At 45.3% G+C, this 19,076-nt stretch overlaps 1 long non-coding RNA gene across 2 annotated transcripts; it reads right to left on the reverse strand.

Annotated features, from left to right (window-relative positions):
• Nucleotides 1–362: 362 nt before the first annotated feature.
• LOC122235054 lies at nt 363–18,172 on the reverse strand. 2 transcript variants are annotated; one of them, XR_006213160.1, is made up of 7 exons: nt 17,915–18,172; nt 17,295–17,487; nt 13,704–13,770; nt 11,396–11,636; nt 10,791–10,862; nt 1,348–1,785; nt 363–522 (listed from the first exon to the last, which is right to left on the reverse strand). It is a non-coding gene; the product is annotated as an uncharacterized LOC122235054 (long non-coding RNA). The 2 variants fall into 2 exon arrangements; XR_006213161.1 differs by lacking the exon at nt 1,348–1,785.
• Nucleotides 18,173–19,076: the final 904 nt, after the last annotated feature.

Below are 19,076 nucleotides of genomic sequence, written 5' to 3' on the forward strand. Positions count from 1 at the left end.
GAGGCAGACACATCTCTAGCTGGTCCAAGAGATTTGGGGGTTCTAGATGGGGACCAGTGGCATCCACCACAGTTTCTATACTGTTATTTTCTCTCTATTCCAAGAAGTGATCGCCAAGAAATCTTCGAAAAGGAAGGGGAGAATTTAGTTCACTGACATTTCTTTGGCCAAATCCAAGTCGTTGACCTCCAGTCTTCCTTCTAAATTCTAGATTCGGACTGACCCAGATGGCTTCCTCTTTCATTTCAATACTGGCCTGGACAAGACCCAGTTAAATTGATTTGCAGCAGAAACAAACCAACACAAAAAGTTAAGCCAAATGGAAATGATTTTTGCATAATCTGGTTTTTATTTGTCTGGATATCAACACATCTGCTTCTCTTGAAATCTGGGTAATCGAGTGTTGATTATATGACAGTCCCATCAGTGAATCTTTGTTGAATGTTCTGAAAGGCAACTTTCACTTCCTCCTCAAAAGGATAGCCTCTCTCCACTTACTGCAAACGGCTGATGTAGGATGCTCTGTGTTTGAATAATAAAGAAGGCATAGCAGTGTAGGCATGAACAATTTTTTAGGTTAAGAAACAGAAAATACCATATAGATAGCCCATTAGAATTTAACTTTTAAACGCGTAAGTACAATCTGTAACTTGCTCATCAAACACAAAGTAACACCGCAAAGTGCCAAATTTTATACCAGTGGTTTGCAGTCAGGTGTAATTTTGCCCCTCAGGGGACATTGGCACCACTGGGGACATTTTTTGGTAGCCACGGGTCATGGGGAGGAGTCAGTAAATATCCAACTGGCATCTAATGCGTAGAGACCCGCAATGCCACCGAATATCCCGTCATGCACAGGGCAACCCCCACGGCGAAGAATTACCCAGCTGCAAATGTCAACAGTGCTGAGGTTGAGACACCCTAATCTAGGTTTGTTTAATTTTGTGTGAATTTTGCATTGACTCTATATCTAGGCCTACTTTCAATAGTTTCGAACTTTCAAAATCCCAGTGTTTAAGGGGCGCCTGGGTGGCTCAGTCGGTTAAGCGGCCGACTTCGGCTCAGGTCACGATCTCCTGGCCCGTTGAGTTCAAGCCCCGCGTCGGGCTCTGTGCTGACGGCTCAGAGCCTGGAGCCTGTTTCCGATTCTGTGTCTCCCTCTCTCTCTGCCCGTCCCCTGTTCATGCTCTGTCTCTCTCTGTCTCAAAAATAAATAAACGTTAAAAAAAAAAAAACTGTTTACAAAATCCCAGTGTTTAAATACTTTTGAGCACAAATTGAGGGTAAGATGGTGCTCTGTATGAAGTTTCTGGTGTTGCTGACTTCGTGAAATAATGACACACTCACCATGTTGAATTCCCTCTGAGTTTTCCGAGTTCCAGCATCATGGCATGTGACCAGGACAGCGACGCGGGACGTACGCTCAGTAGGAGGTCCTGTGCTTGGCGTTAATGCTCTGCAGTGACTGTCTTGAAATTCACAATCATTTTGCCTTCGAATTTGTGTTTTAGTGACAGACTCTGATGAGATGATGTTACATACACTGGGGTTTGGAGCCTCAGCTCACCTGGGGCCCCCCTCCTGCCACTCCCACCTGCCTGGGATGTGGATGGGTTCTCTGCCGTCAGTTCCTCCACCCTCACCCAGGGACCGCTGCTGCCCTTCGTCTGGCAGGGGCTGTGTGGGCTGTGTGCACTCCATGCACCAAGTCAGGGGGCAGGACCCCGGGCTCCCAGGAGGGTCTGCAATGCCCCAGAAGTATCCCCATGCTCGAGGAATGCAACACTAAAGAGCAAATAGAAAACACCATGTGTTATGGACTGAATATTTGTGTCTTCACAAAATCTGTATGTTGAAGTCCTAACTCCCAATGCGATGGTATTTGGAGGTGGGGCCTTTGACGGATAACCCGGTTTGGACGAGGTCTTGAGGGTAAGGGCCCATGTTGGGATTAGTGACCCCCATAAAAGGAAGAGAAGTTAGAGCCCTTTCTCTCTCTCTACCTGGTGAGGACACAGCGAGAAGGCAGCTCTCTGCAAACCAGGAAGAGGGCTCTCACCAGAAACCCCATCTGCCACCACCTCGATCTTGAATTTCTCAGCTTCCAGAACTGTGAGAAAATAAGTTTCCGCCATGTAAGCCTCCCAGTCTACGGAATTTTGTTATGGCAGCCTGAGCTAAGACAGCATGACGGGTTGAGAGAGAGAGAGTGGAAGAAAGAAAAAAAAAAAATGCTTTTCTTCCTGCTTTTTTTCTGCCCTCACGCTTTTTTTTTTTTTTTTTTCCATTTTGCACTGGTTCCCACAAATTACGTAGCTGGCCCAGTCTAGAACAGGTGGCCACTGCTCTTTCTTCGTAAGCAAAACCTTCCTAGTGGATGTCCGAGGCTTCGCCTTTGTTCTGGAGAGAAGAAGTCTTCCCACAGCAGCGTATAACCAAATCTTTTCTGGAGGAAGCTTCAGACCAGATCCCTGACCCATCCAAAATATCGTCGAACTGCTTAATACCCCAAATCATTCAATAAAAATATAAAGGTATAACAGTAATTAGCTTGGGTTCTCTTTCACATAGTTGTGTGCGATTGGGAGACTTACTTAGAATCTGGTGGGCTTCTGGTTCTTCTGTGGTTGCCTTTGGCATCTCTGGACCAGGCCTTGTGTGCCTTGGGGAGATCTTCCTCGCGTGGCGCTTGGTGGATTGACTACTGGAGGACACGGAGCTCATGGGAACAGCCGTATTGTGCCCGTCTGCTGATCATGTTTGTAGATGGTAGGATGACCTCTTGTATTTGTTTTCATTATCACCTTCCTCCTGGGGGTGGGTTTGTGGGGTCAAGACACAGAACATCTGCCCTCCTGTGGTCACTGGGGCTACTGATGTTTATCAAAAGCTCCTGACGGTTGTTGAAGGGCTACCTTGGCGTTGATGGCGGCGGGCAATGGTGCTGTGGTATTTTCTAGCTTAAGTTCCTGAAGTGCGGTAAGAGGGTAGGGCTCTCTGCCCAAGCAAAGACATGGGCTCAGTCCTGACCGATCCCAGAACATGAACTGTCGACTCTGTGCTCCTCCATTCCTGTTAACGCTCCCCGCTGGCCTCCAGGGCCCAGGTGTGAGAAGATTCAGCCCCCCCCCCCCGCCCCCCTGTGCTGGCCCCTCTGTCTGTCTCAGGTCCTGTGAGGCCACCCAGCTAAGGGATAAAATAGGGACTGAATCCCACCCTGTCTCTGCTTCCCAAGCGTTGGTCTGGCCTCTCCACCCAAAAGTGTGGGTGCTTTCGTCAAGTTCATCTGCCCACAAAGGCCATCTTTACCTTTCACTCTTTGCACAAAGTCACTGAATAGACAAGTGTCTGTTGATTTGTTTTTTCTGCCAGCCTATCTTTGACTTCCAGCTGGTTATTGTCTACCCTTGGGTGCTCAGGGCCACCCACTCCCAGCAGGACACTCCTACCCAAAAGCCACACCCTTGACCCTTAAAGCCAAGTGGACCCCACTGCTTTCCCAAAATGTGGCCCAGGAACCACCTGTGTCAGAATAATTTGAGAGGTTGTTAAAAACGCAAATTTCTGGGTCTTTTCCGGATGGCCGGAGGCAGATTCTCTGAGGGTGGGGCTTGGTAATCTGCATTTTAACAAGTACCACAGGGCATTTGTCTTTCAAGGATTCAGCAGTCCTCTTCAGTTCTTCCTGCTGACTGTCACCTCCCTTTGGTGAGAAGCAGATTCCGCACACCAAAGCCTTCGCCAGCTGCTCTGAACCCTTGCTCTTGCCTGCCAAACCCTTTGGATCCTGTTAACTCTAGAACTTTACTTCCAAGTCCCCTCTGGCCTTGCCAATGTCTTGGTCACCAAGAGATTCAGTTCACGGTCCCCATCTCCGTGACACCCTCAGAGTGCACCTTCATCCTGAGTGTGGAAGCCCGCGTGGGGCATGGGAGACACTGTCTGCAGGTTTCTGTCCCCTTCTTAGTGTGGTTCCTTTGCTGTCTCTGGTCCAGGCCTGTCCAGAGCCTGTGGTTAGGGAAAGTAATGTTCTGGGTTTCTGGTTTATAGATTTTAGGAACTATAGGGGAAACCTCAATTCTCATATATGAGTCATTCAGTGTAAATGTTAGGGCTAAAAATACCTTTTTTTTTTTTTTTTTTTTTTTTTTTTAAGCAAGTTAAGAAAGCCAACAGTAAAATGTTGGGTGTTTATATCTTTATGTTAAATATGTCATTGGATAGCATCCACTGAAGCCTCAGGGTTGAATTGTTCTTCTCCAGGGAAAATGATTTAATTATTATAATAGTCATCATGGTAATAACTAACATACTGTTTTATAGGTTCCTTACATTGCATTTCATTTGATCCTCACAGAATACTGACGGCTAATAGTTACTCTGTGCCAGGCACTGCTCTATGACTTTTATGGATGTTAATTCCTTACCAACACAGGGAAGTGAATTAATCTGTCCCAAGTCACACTGTTGTGAGCAGCTTAGCCAAGATTGGCATCCAGCTTCAAAGTCTGAATGTTTAATCGTAAAGCTATAACTGTCCCATATGAACTCAGGAAAGGTAGGTTTTAATATTTCTATTTTACGTACGAAGGACCTGAACATGGAACAGGTGGAGTGACTTATCTGGGTGAATCATTGTCACCTTTTTAAGATGGTGGCTCAAGATGTTTAAGGCACATCACCTAAGTTTTAGTGACCACGCTCTTAAGGCCAGTGGAGAAATGCCTAGGAGATTGAAGGGGGCTGAGAGTGGGTAGCGTCCAAAGCCAAGGAAGCCCGATTTCTTGCTAATTTGGCTGCCATTTTGATGCATTCCTAAACATCCATTGAGAATTAATTCAGTTCACACTAATGCATATGTTTTTAAACAAGGTGTTGTGCTAGGCATGAAGGGTACTGAGATGAGTAAGTCACAGCTTTGGCTTCAAGATGCTCAGGGTTTAATGGGACAGAGAGAGAGAAAGAGAGAGAGAGAGACAAAGTCAGGTAATGGTAAACAATGTTTATATGCTGTGTGAGAACTATAAAGGGTATTGAGGGATCACATATGAGCGGGTGTGAGGAGTCCGAGATAAGGGAGGAGTTGGGTGAACAATATTAAGGGGAAATTTTCTTTTTTTTTAAATTTTTTTAAACATTTATTTGAGAGAGAGAGAGAGAGAGAGAGAGAGCATGAGCGGGGGAGGGGCAGAGAGGGAGGGAAACACAGAATCCGAAGCAGCCTCCAGGCTCTGAGCCGTCAGCACAGAGCCCAATGCAGGGCTCCAACTCACGAACTGCGAGATCATGACCTAAGCCAAAGTCAGATGCTCAACGGACCCAGCCACCCAGGCGCCCCTAAGAGGAAATTTTCTAACAAAGTGGCATGTAAGGCAAAAAGGGTGAATAGCAGTTTTTCCAAACAAAAAGGGGGCTTCTGTTCACTAGGTAATTGTTTATGATCTACCAATTCTCCTTGCCAAGAATAACTGGAGAGTCTAGATATAAATCAAACAAAAACCAAAAACAGCTGCTTGAAAGGATTGGCACACAACCGAGGCAAGCATGACTTGAGAGACCAAGATGATAGACCGAAGGGGGTGGCAAAGGAGTGAGTGATATTCTACACCAGTTTTCCCTCAAGCCATTTGCCATTTATCAGGAAAAATGTTAAGTCAATTACAAGGTGACAGAAGCCTAAAAACCTGAGCATGATTTTTGGCAATCTCAAGATACTAGAGGAATTCAAATTCTACCAAAAAGATAAGGCCCTGGTCAATGGATCAGACTCACAAGGGCACCGCTGAAATTCCTTGTCCTGGGAGTAAGACAGTTTCTCAAATATTCAATTTCCGATTGGATTAAGCTGAATTGCCCCTATAGGAACTACATCTAAGAAGAAAAGTAAAGCCTCTCTAGAGAAATATAACATCATCAAGATTCTGTATAATTTTTCAAGACAATGCCAAGCCTTTAATAAAGAGCTATGAGATTTATTTTTTGAGTTTATTTATTTTGAGAGGGAGAGAGCATGAGCTGGAGAGAGGCAGAAAGAGTAAGGGAGAGAAAGAATCCCAAGCAGGCTCTGCACTGTTGGCACAGAGCCCTACGTGGGGCTTGAAGTCACGAACTGTGAGATCATGACCTGAGATGAAATCAAGAGTCAGACGCTTAACCTGCCGAGCCACCCAGGCTCCCCCGCCAAAACCAGGTATTTTTTATATCTGGTGTAATGCTAAGTGAAACAAGTCAGTCAGAGAAAGGCAGATACCATACGATTTTGCTGATGTGTGGAATTTAAGAAACAAAGGAGTAAAGGGAATAAAAAAGAAAAAGAGACAACTCAAGAAATAGGCTTCTAACTATAGACAGCACACTGATTGTTGCCAGAGTGAAGGTGGGTGCAGGGTGGGTGAGATAAGTGATGGGGGTTCAGGAGGGCACTTGTCCTGATGAGCACCAGCTGATGCATGGAAATGTCAAATCACTATATTGTACACCTGAAACTAATATAACACTGTATGTTAGCTTACTGGAATTAAAATAAAAACATTGAAAAATTACCAGATATTATAATAAAAGAAAACCAAAAGATCAAAACTCAAAAGAAAAAAAAAATCAGACAATAAAAATAGACCCACAGATGATCCAGACTCTGAAGTTAACAAACGTAATCTTTAAAATAACTATGATTAAGAGATCGGTGACACAGCGAGGAATTAGATCTATAGGGAAAAAATCAAATTGAAAATGTAGAACTGAAAAATCCAGCTACTGAAATTTGGAATTTAGAAATTTAGAAATTTAGATAGGTTCGACAGCAGATTTCATATGACAGGGGAGAGCATTTATAAACCTGAAGAGAGGACAGTGGGAAATATCCAGACTTAAGCACAGAGGAAAACTATGTAAACTACAAGAAACAAACAAAACAGCATATCGACCTGACGAAAGGGTCTAAAATGCCAACAATTTAAGTGCCAAAACAAGGGAGAAAATAGGGCGAAGAAATAGTTGAAGATGTCCATGCTGGATGATTCTCCAGGGCATTCAATTACTTCCAGTAGTCCATTACCCATTTGATCATCACAGCCATTGTGTGAAAGAGGTGCCAAAAAATATTATTCTATCCATTTTACAGATGAAGAAATGGAGCCTCAAAGAAACTATGGGTCTTGATTCAATTATTTTAAATGGAGCCATTCATTTACTCAGCAAACTTCTGTTGAATGACATCATTTGCAAACTTGTTACACAAAGCAATAAAGAGCTTAAGAAGTAGAAACTATGTGAGTAAATATAAGTGCTTTTCTCTTATTTTTAATTTTTTTTAAAAAGACAATTGTTTAAAACCAAAAAAATGTAGATTTCATAATACCTGTGGGAGCACCCGTATGACACCAATAAAACCCAAGAAAGGGGAGTGAAATGAAAGTGTACTCTTGTAAGCTCCTTACATTATACATGAAGTTTTATAACACGATTTAAAGACAGAATGTGTTAAGTCAAAGATGCATAATATAAATCCAAGAGCAGCCACTAACATACACTCAATAATCCAAAAGAAGTCAAGGAAAGAGGAAGAAAAGAACAAAGAACAGATGGAGTAAGTAGAATATGAGTAATAAGATGGCTGACTTAAATCCAGCTACGTCAATAATTACATTAAGAGTAATTGATCTAAACACTCGAACTGAAAGGCAGATGTTGCCGGACGTAGTTTTAAAAATTCATCAAAATGGCTAAAATAAAAAAAAAAACCCTGATAATCCCACGTGTAGACAAAAATAGGGAGCAACTAGAAATCTTATATATGGCTAGTGGGAGTGCAAATGGTACAACCACTTTGGAAAATTGTTAGGCAATATCTATTCAGGCAAAATATATGTATATCATATAATCTAGCAATTCTCAGCAGAAATGCATACCTATGTTCACCAAAAAACCGTGAAAGAATGCTCATAGCAGCCCTTTTGTAACAACCAACACCTGGAAGCCGTTCGTATTTGCATCAACACTAGACTGGGTAAGTAAATTTGGTATATTTGTAGAATGGGATATTATAAGACAAGAAGAAGGAAAAACCTACTGCCATATGTGACAATGTTGGTGAATCTCAAAGTAATATTCAGTGAAATCAGACAAGAAGGGCATATACAGTATGATCCCATTTACATGACGCTCAAAATCAGTCAAAAGCAATCAAGATGGAGGGAAGGGAGGCTATTGGCGGTCTTCCAGGGGGTGGTGTCAGGAGAGGACAGGAGAGGCTTTGGAATGCAGATGACATTCAAATCCTTGATTTCTCCGGCAGTTACTGGAGTACGTCATTCCTGTAAAAATACATCAAGCTGTGCCACTTTGTGAAACTCACGTCACGTGTCAATAAAATAGTTCCTGTTGAGAAATAGAGGTGAGTGCCATTTCAGGGTAGAGAGATGGTGCAAGTGAAGGCATGGGGGAATGAATACTATGGGGTGTGGAAAATCACAGTCGCTCCATGTTGCTGGGCATAAAGCAGGAGGTAGGTTATAGCAGGGCTGGGGAAGGCTTGCAGTGAGCTGCTCGTGAAAGGTCTTGTCTACTCTGCTAAACGGTGTGGACTGTCCTTCTTCTTCTTCTTCCTCTTCCTCTTCTTCCTCCTCCTCTCCTCCTCCTCCTCCGCCTCCTCCTTCTTTGTTTTAAGTTTATTTGAGAGGGAGAGAGAGAGAATCCCCAGCAGGTTCCGTGCTGCCAGTGCTGAGCCTGTCGCGGGGCTCCAACCCACGAACCGCGAGATCATGACCTGAGCCAAAACCAAGAGATGGAAGTTTAAACGACTGAGCCACTCAGGCGCCCCAAGTGTGGGCTGTCTTCTGAGGTCGGTTAGACACTGAAAGAGTCTAAGCAAGACGTACCATACTAATATTTGAAATTAAAAAATACTTCAAAAATTCCTAGTGTCAGTTGGTGAAGAGGGACTAAACCAGACATATGGAGACTAGTTAAGACGCCCTTGCAAAAATCCAGCTGAGAGATGAGGAAGAATTGAATCAGGACAGTGGTTGTGGGGATATACGGAGAACAGGACTTCCAACTACCAGGAGACGATATTAGTAAGACTTGATTGGGTGTGGGAGGTGCAGAAAAGCAGAGTTGAGCATGAGGCCTACATTTGTTAGCGCAGATGACCACACGGCTGGTAGTTCTCCCGAGGGAGGCAGAGACAGTTCAGGAGTTCAGGGAAGGAAGGGGCAGAGGACTCCTTTGGTCTTTGACAGTTTGGACAGGTTTACAAATCCCCCAAGATGAGGGGGATTCTTTGAGAGTTATTTCGGGGTCCCTTGTTTCCTGGAATTGGTGACCGATTTAAATGCCAAGTCTCTGATGTCCTCTGCAACTGCTGTTTGGTTTTGTTGCCTTTTCTGGTCCTGATGCGCAGTCAACACACAAAGCCCGGGTTGTCAGGAGCAGATCCGGCAGCACCGATGCCCTGGGGTCTGAAAGACTTCATCTCGCTTTCGGCCGCCGCTCCAGACAAAGGCTGTCTTATGCGCCATCTATTTCAGTCATTTTTATGAGTGCTGTGGAATATTTTCAAGCTATCCCTTTTAAGCATTATCTCTTGGCAGTTAAGAAAATAGATCCATTGCAAGCACAGGAGTTTCTGAAAAGGGGTTTAAAAATAGCTCAGCGCGCTCTTCAGCTGCAGCTATTGGGAAATTGAGCCCTTTGCTTGCACTTCTGCCGGTTTCCATTTCAACCCTGCAGCTGGAAATCGGTAGCTCTTCCTCTGTCAGGAACAGATGCAAAAGGAGGAAGGAATGGGCCAGGGCCTTCTCTTAACTTGGGGTCACATTGGACAATTTTTGGGTGCTGAGAGGCACTGGGGTAGTGGAGAGTGGGCGTATCAAACTTTGGGGTTTGAAAATGTCTGTTCAATATTCTGATATATTTTTATATCGGGCAAAGAGAAAAATAAGCCTATTGGTTTTGTCACGCAAATTATAAAAAGCAACTGGGGCAAAATCACTTGGCTGATAGAGATAAGTAGAAAACACTTTCACTAATGACAATGCTTTACTTGAATTTTTTCAACGAGTACCTATGACAAGACTAGAGGTAGCTGTTACCGCCATTCCCACCTGTAAGATGGGAACACTGGGTGGGGGGATTGTTGAGGGACCCTGCCTGAGGTTCAGGGAATGGGGTAGGGGTAGAGTTATAGCACAGACTCCAGAGCCCTGCTCTTGGCCATTGTTCCATATTGCTCTTTAACTGGGAAGTGCAGGAAATTTTATCATTTCTCAAAAGGGGGCACGGATTTTCGTTAAGTTTATTTATTCTGAGAGAGAGAGAGAGAGAGAGAGAGAGTGAGAGAGAGAGAGCAGGAGGGGCAGAGAGAGAGGGAGAGAAAATCCCAAGCAGGTTCCACACCGTCAGCACAGAGCGGGTTGCGGGGCTCAAACTCACCAACTGTGAGCTCACGATCTGAGCTGGAACCAAGCCTCGGACGCTTAACCGACGGAGCCACCCAGGCGCCCCAGGGAGCGTGGAGGTTTAAAAGCAGAAAAACCCAAGAAGTGACATGAACAAATCTCTGTTCTAAGCCCCGTTCTGCATGGCGTCACTCACTAGAAGTCTGCTGAATAAATGAAGGACTGGATCTTAAGTGAGTGAAGACACCTAGCCGCTTGGAGACTCCATTTCTTCATCTGTAAAATGGATACAATAGTATCTTTTGACAGCCTTCACAGGACAGCTGTGCAGATCAAGGGGGAGAATGACTACTGGAAGTAGTTTAATCCTCTGGAAAACCAGTCAGCACTTACCACGCACCCGGCATTGTGGTAGGTGCTGGGGATACGTCGGTGAACCAAGTAGACAAAATCCCTGCTGCTCTTCTGTCGGGGGGAGATGGAAAATGAACAGGAAATCTAATAAGTAGGGAAGCCTTCTAAAGTGTATTACAATGGTATCTACGCTCCGGGGAGAAGGACTATGGGAAAAAGGAGAAGTGGGCAAGGGTATAGGTGGGGACAATTACTATTTAAAATCAGGTGGTCAGACTAGACCTCACTGGAAGGTGACACTGTGTGGACACTTTCAGGTGAAGGAGTTAGGTCTGCAGACTTGCCAGTGTGACAGGCGATGAGGCAGAGCGGTGCCTGCCGGGTCGCAGGCAGGCGGGGCTGGTGCCCACGAGCAAGGTGGCGGAGGGGGAAGGGGAGGTTACGGAGTTCATGGGGGGGCGGACGGTTTGGGGCCGTGTACAGACGTGGACTTTCACTCTGGAAGAAATGGGGCCACCGGAGGGTGTGACCCCGAGGAGTGACACGGCCTGGCGTGTTTTAAAGGGATCACACGGGCTGCAGTGTGGAGAGTGGACGGAGGTGGTGAGGGTAGAAGCAAGAATACGAGACCAGCTAGAGGTTACCTCAGTCTTCCAGAAGTGGGGTCAGAAGGGTTGCCTTCTGCGTACATTTTGAAGCAAATACCGAGAGGATTTGACGGGGTGGAAGGAAAAGCCAGGGAGGGTGTGTTCCAGAATCCAAGCTAAGAAAATGGGCTGGTGAGCAGGATCGCTGACGGGTGTGCCGAAGGAAGAAGGCGAGGAGAGAAGCCAGAGGCAGAGAAGGCTCAGTGGGGTTTTGTTTTGTTTTGTTTAACACTTTCGGCTGTGGTGAAATACACAGAACATAAAATTTACCAACTTGCCCGTGTTTACGTGAGTTTACCACTCAGTAAGGCTAGCCATATTCACACTGATGTGCAGCCAATCTTCAAAACTTTTTTCACCTTGAAAAACCCGCTGAACGGCAGCACCTTCCCGCCCATCCCCTCACCCCCTGCCACCCACGATTCTACTTCCTCTATGAATCTGACCACTCTGAATAAGTCATATAATATTTTTTTTTCTTTTCCTATTGGCTCCTTTCCCTTAGCAGAAGGCCCTCAACTTTCACCCACGACAGCACGAATGAGAATTTCCTTCCTTTTAAGGCTGAATAATATTCCATTGTACGTCTATACCGCATGGGAGTCATTCATTTGCTGATGGACACTCGGGTCGTTTCCACCTTTCGGCTGTCGAGAGTAGTGCTACGAGGAGCACGGGCTGTGAATATCCCTTCGAGACCCTGCCTGCAATTCTTTTGGGCACATATGCAGAAGTGGAAGTGCTGAATGAGGCTGAGAAAAGTTCTGCTGCAAAGGGAAGCCTAAAAAATGTGGGGGAGTGGTTGGCAGCAGAAGTGAGATCATGAGAAGGTTTTTTGTTTTTGGTTTAAAGTAGGGGAGAAGTCACAGCATGTTTTCATTTGATGGGACTGATCCCGTAGAGGGAGAAGAACTGAACACGGAAAATCACTGGGACCATGTCCTTGGGTAGGTGAGGGGGACTGGATCTCACGTATAAATGGAAAGACTGGCTCATTTTGAGAAGGCAGAATTTGCGGGCGCAGGTATACGAAGGGCGAATGGTTGATGGCTGGGAGACATGGAAGTCTTCCGATTGCTTCAGGGTTCTTAGCAAAGCAGAAAGCAAGATCGTCTACCGAAAGTAATATGCAAGTGATCGCGAGATCAGCTGCCCGTCTTGAGGACTAGACACTATGCCAAAAGCCTTACTTCATTACCTGTAAACTTCTCAATTAGCCAGCAAAGCAATTATTATTATTTTTTAATCCTGATTTTACAGATGAAGGGACTAGAGGTTCAGAGAAGTGAAGAAACGTGCCAAAGACACACAACCAATCCACAGAAGCCCTTGCTTTCTACCCAGGTTTGTTTGACTCTGGAGCCCGACTGTTCCTGCTACCCAGCCCAAGGTGTTCACATTTCTCTAACACCTGTCCTGTCACGGAACCACAATATTAATCCTCAGAGACCAAGGTCTCCGGGACCCCTCCTCAAAGCATAGAAATGATGTTTTACCTGAAGTTCCATGCGGAATTGAGATGTGGGGGTGGAAAGATAGTAAAAAGGGAACAACGGAAAAGGCAACAACCCTATTCCTTTACAATGAAATAAGTTTAAGGTGAATGCGAGTGGCACAATTTTCCGTTCCCAATCCTGCTAGTTAGAACCTCGTAAATGCCAGGTGGCTAAGTGTCAGTGACCAGCCTGCTCTCTCCCTGTAATTATGCTTTGTATCAATTCCCCCAGTGCACTGGGAGGTAAATACCAGTATCACCTCCATCTCACAGATGAGAAACCTGAAATCCGGGTTGCCAAGAAAACGCCTTTGGAAAAGTCGCGGAGCTGCAACTCGAACCCAAGTCTCTCTAGCCCCGGGCTTGTGTCCTTAAGCTCTCCATCATTCTGGGGGGGGGGGGACTATCTGCCCACACCCCCACTTCAGACAGCGGGCTGTGGCCCCTCTACTCCTTCAGTCTCGGAATTCCGGCGACCAGACCAGGCGATCTGTGCCCCTTCCCTGTCACCTGGGGTGGAGGAGTAAGTCGGGCTGTGAGGACCCCCAGCAGAGCCAGTTTGGCACGATCACAAGGGCTGTGCTGAATTTAGTTCATGAATCATAGCTGAAATCTTATTTTATGCAGTAGGGGCCATGGTTTGTCTTCACGGGGTTGCTCTGATGACTCTGGGTGAAAGTTTATGGCTGTTGAAGACCCTCAGAGAAGGTTCACGAGAGAAACCTTTGGAAAACATTAAGGTGACTCATTACAGCTTAAAGAGAGACCTTCTCTAAACAAATGATCTCACGTTTTTTCACTTCTAGATACCTCTTCTGCAGAAACATTGGCTCATCTCCCAGAGATTTGTATATAAGGAAGTTCATTGTGGCTATGACTGCAAAAGAAAAAGATGGGAAATAACCTGAATGTCTGAAGATAGACAAATGGCTAAATATATATTTGGTACGTCCATGCAGTGGAATACTATGGAAACATTGACAAGACGCCAAGGTTCTAGAAAGACAGTGGAAAGAGCTCCAAGATATAAGGCTAAGTGGACAAAATATATGTAAATTTATTTATTTATAGATGGGATGGTATATAAATTGAGATTTTAAATAACATACCTATATTTATAATACATATCGTAATAAATCCGAGTATATTTAAAAAACTGATTACATGTTGTAAATGTATTCCTAAATGCATTGGAAAAGGTCTGGAAAGATTTGACATGCGTTTGTTAACATTGAACACTCCTGGAGGGAGGGAATGGGACTGGGGAAAAGATACAGAGCTACAAAAGGAAAATTTTAGAGGCTTTATAAATATAATTGGTCTTTAAAGTTTTTTTATAATTATGACAAGGTATTCATTTACTACTTGTATACCTAAATAACACTGTCAAATACTATGAAAAAAAGAGTAACAATTCCTAATGGTGAAATTTCAGGCACCACTATATAGGTTGTGTCCACTTTCACGGAGACCCAGGACTCCCCGGTTCTGTTGGTTCTATTGCTGCCTCTGACACTAGCTGTGTGATTTTGGGCAAGTCACTTTCTGTCTCTGAACCTGTTTCCTCTTGTAACGAAAAGATTGACCTAGAGTACAAATTGATAAAGCCTTTTTATTATTAACTTCCAAGCATCTGACCTCTCTTTGCAAGTACATTTTTAGAACATTTATTTATTTATTTTGAGAGAGAGCGTGCACTCATGGGATGGAGAGAAGCAGAGAGAGAAACAGAGAGAGAATCCCAAGCCGGCTCTGCTTAGTACGGAGCCCCAACACGGGACTCGATCCCACTACAGCGAGATCATGACCTGAGCCGATACCAAGAGTTGAACGCTTAACCGACTGAGCCACCCAGCTGCCCCAACAACCCAACCATTTGTGCCTCAGACTCATTTCGGTGCTAAGGTTTTCTGACTCTAGTTGAATGCAGTGAACCAAATCCACCAGAGCTGTGCCGCCTGCCTCTCAACCGGGTGGAGAATCACCAGGTGATTTTAAGTGACCCACAAAAGCTTACATGTAACAGTTGCCCTTGCAGTGTTTTCCTGAGTATTAAGCCCAGATGCTGGCAACTGCATGAGGGCTTAGGAACTTTGTGGGCTCCAAGGAGACCACTGCTGTTTCTAGAGAATTCTTTAAGGACCCCGGGTCTTTGGAAGAACCAACCATGAGTGATTTTCAGTGGAATCAGATCCCAGGTAATTATGCTCGGAGCCCTCCAGCCCGAACGTCAGCTCCTGACCCAGAGCTACAACTTTGGTGCTACAGCAAGACAAGGCCACCTGGAGAAAGGATGAAGGCAAGGGGAGGGGTCAGGTGCAACACACATCCCATTGTGAAGTATGGGCAATGGTCATCAGTGTCCTTTCCCTGTTCTCAGAGGTGCCATCTGGACTTCTACGCCATTGGCTCCAGCCTCCTCAGCCTACAAGTGGCATGGTAAGGATCATTTTGTCTCTTTTAGGAGCAGGGCTAGATGCCCCATGATATTCTGCATCATCAGAGCCCACAGACTGTAAGGCAGACCGTCCATGTTCTTGAGTAATAATGAGCAGCACATCACCCAGAGTTAAAGCCTCAGCCCTGTGCTCATGGGATCCCATTTGCACCTGGCCCAGATAGATAAGACTCAAACTTAGAGGAGGTGGGGACAACAGGAGTTCAGTCTCTGAAGAGGGGAAAGACAGATGAGAGGGCCATTCAGGAGGATGGTCCTTCCTGGCTCAAGTCTTCTCCATGGACAGAAGCAGAAGCCTGGCAGCCAGTGTTCCACAGCTCCCTGACTTTCCCTGCCCATTTGCAGGGTGGAGAGCTGGGGACTTGGGTGAATGACCAGTTACAGCCCAAGTCCCCAATCCCCCCAAGGCACACTAGCCTGGGGGTCAGGAGACCTGGGTTCAAGTCCCAGTTGGGTCACTTTGTCATTGTAAAGCCAGTCACATGCCTTCCCTGGTTCTGTTTCATTTTCTTAAAGGGTCTTGGATTAGATGCTTGCGCAGGTCCCTGCCAGCCTAAGAATGGCTCTAGCTCTAGACTATAGAGCCTTCTTGGCTTCCACATACTTGGTAAGAAGAAGGGAATGAGTTATAAAGGAGTGTGTGTACCCTGGGATCAGACTTCCTGAGTTTAAATCCTGACTCTCTTTTCCTTGCTGTGACTTTTAAAGGCTTTCCACATTGGAAAAAGGAAGGTAAGAATTTTAGTTACTTCCTAATGTTGTTTCAGGGAATGTAACAAAATCTGCGTAACTCAGCACCCGGCACAGTAAATGTTCAGTTCTCCTCAGCTTACGATGGTCCATTTCTCCAGCCTATTATGAGGCCAAGATCAACAGCAGGCAGTGGCTAAAATTATTTCTTGATAAAACACCATACCTCAACATAGATTCAATTATACTACCAGACAAATCATGACCCCCCCATAAAGTTCATTCATGCATTCAGTACTAATCCATCAATATTCATTGAATGTCTTAGGTGAGGTTTTCAGACTAAGGATGCAAAGACATCAGATCTTACTCTAGAGTTTACTCTGATATAATCTCAATATAGAACACACTATTGAGTAAGAGGTATTTGCTGAGCATTGATGGCATTCAGAGAACTGCCCCGCTGTCACTGGGGAATCCATATGACGGCTCATTTCTCACCCACGAGGGGTTTCTAACTTCGAAGGCGAGGAGAAGCACATGCTTGTGAAGCAACTGAGGTTTCAGGAACACCCTAGGTCCCCAGTGGGACCAATTTGCACACTCGTGACAGATGCTGAGCATTTGTATGTCAGGGACTGGGTCTAGAGTACTCCATGCAGCATCTCACTCAACCTCATAAAGTGGTCCTTAGCATTAACCCCATTTCACAGGTAAAGGCACTCGTCTCAGTGAGAGGAGGTAACTTGTCAAAGGTCACGTAGCTGGCAAGAGGCAGAGGTCTGTCTTGTCTCACCAGATCTCCCCGTGTCAGTCTGCTAAGGCTGCTGTGACAAAGCACCACAGGTGGGTGACTTAAACAACAGGAATTTACTGCCTCACAGTTCTGGAGGCTACAAGTCCAAGATGAAGGTGTGAGTAGGGTTGGCTCCTTCTCAGGGAGAATCTGTTCTGTGCCTCTCTCCTGGCTTCTGGTGGTTCCAGCAATCTTTGGTGTTCCCTGGCTTATAGATGTATCACCCCGATCTCTGCCTTTGTCTTCACATGACACTCTCTCTGCGTGTGTCTGTCTCTGTGTCCCAATTTCCCCTTTTTATAAGGATATAAGTCATATTGGAGTAGAGCCGACTCTAATGATTTCATTTTAACTTGATCATCTACCAAGACCCTAGTCCCAAGGAAGGTTATAATGACAGACACAGAGGGTTAGGACAACATCTTTTGGGGGAAACAGTTCAACCCATAACACTTACCTTCAAGGCTTTGGCATCCCTCACTGGCTGCTCTCCTTCCACTTCCTTCCAGAGACAGCTGCAGTTAGCCCAGAGCTGGATCTCCTCCTTGACATTCTAATTGGCCGATACCCAACTATATTTGTCATAGAGCCTCTGCTTGTTGAGGAAGGTCCCAGTGGTGCCAGCCACTCTCCCCACTGAAACGGACCAACTGGCACAAGAGGGGAGGGAGGTAAAGAAGGCAGGTCACCTTCTACACATGGAAGTGTAACTACAACAAGAGTGATCTAACATTGACTACTTATTGATCAATTATCGTACTCCAGGCACCGAGTTAAGTATTTTACATGTATAATCTATTTAGTCTGCAGAGCAACCCCCAAAAAGGCGTTACCCTATCATTTTCTAGATGGAAAAACCTGAGGGCCATACAGATTAGGTTCTTGTCCAAAGCCCTGACCCCAAGGCTTAATTAATCAACACAGTGTCAGGCATACAACAATTATGAAATATTAGCAAATATTATGTTAACTATTTTGTCTCCTTCCCATGGAGCTTTTGGGTTAAAATAACACCCCCTTTCCCTCCCTTCTATTCTGGTTGATTTGGAACCCTGCCCAGGCCCTATTAGTTCATACCCTGGGGCTGTGGATAAAGCTGGCGAGTTACAAGGCCAGTAGCCACAGGCAATTTGACCTTGGAACAAAGCTGGGCAAGACCACAGAAGAGGAAGTCTGTCCCGAAGGTCCACCCTGTGCAGTTTTCTCCCGGAGCTGCAGGACCTTCATGCACTCCAGTCCCTTGGGTGGGGTCTGAAGGGGGCCCAAGGTTTGTTCTGGAGGTTGCTCTTGACGTTGCCGTAGAAAGCACCATTGTTTTAATTGTTTCAGAAAGTGGGCTAGGGCAGCCTTTCCCAGGGACTGCGTCCTTGGACAGAGACAGAGCAGAGGCCAGGAGCAGTAGAAGCAGGGCCAGGACTGGAAGGACGGAAGCCAGAGCCCCCCGCCTGCCTCTTGGTCTCGCTGATTGTTTTTCTTTCTATAAAAGTAATCCATGATTATTTTTCAAAAAACTATGAAAGTGTATAAAATAAAAAGCAACAGTTCTCACAATCCTAGCCATAGGCTTCCAAAATTCTGCTACTCACAAATAAACACGTGCATGTACCGTCAGTAAAAAGGATCATATCATTCTTTGTCTGCTTTTGCCAATTAGTGATATAGGAGCATATGTTCTGTCTATGCAGAATGATACTCTGCTTCATGACTGTATAGGGCTTGATTGTTCCACTGTGTGGACAAAACATAATTTATTTAACTAGACCATCTAGATAGACTTTTATATTGTTTCCCATTTGTCATTCTTACAAACAATATTGAAATAATTCTTGTATGTTAGTCTTTATCTTTTTTTTAATTTTGTTTAATGTTTATTTTTGACAGAGAGAGAGAGAGAGAGAGAGAGAGAGAGAGAGAATGAGTGGGGGAGGGGCAGAGAGAAAGGGAGACACAGAATCCGAAGCAGTCTCCTCCAGGCTCTGAGCTGTCAGCACAGAACCCGGAGTGGGGCTCAAACTCACAGACCGCGAGATCATGACCTGAGCCAAAGTCGGACGCTCAACCGACTGAGCCACTCAGGCGCCCCAATCTTTTTTTTTTTTTTTTTAAAATAGCCTCCATCCCCAGCATGAAGCCCAATGCAGAGCTTGAACCCACGACCCTAAGATCAAGAACTGAGCTGAGATCAAGAGTTGGACGCTTAACCAACGGAGTCACTCAGACGCCCCATAAGTCTTGGTCT

Source organism: Panthera tigris, chromosome F2 (assembly GCF_018350195.1).
Source record: "Panthera tigris isolate Pti1 chromosome F2, P.tigris_Pti1_mat1.1, whole genome shotgun sequence".
Lineage (NCBI taxonomy): Eukaryota > Metazoa > Chordata > Mammalia > Carnivora > Felidae > Panthera > Panthera tigris.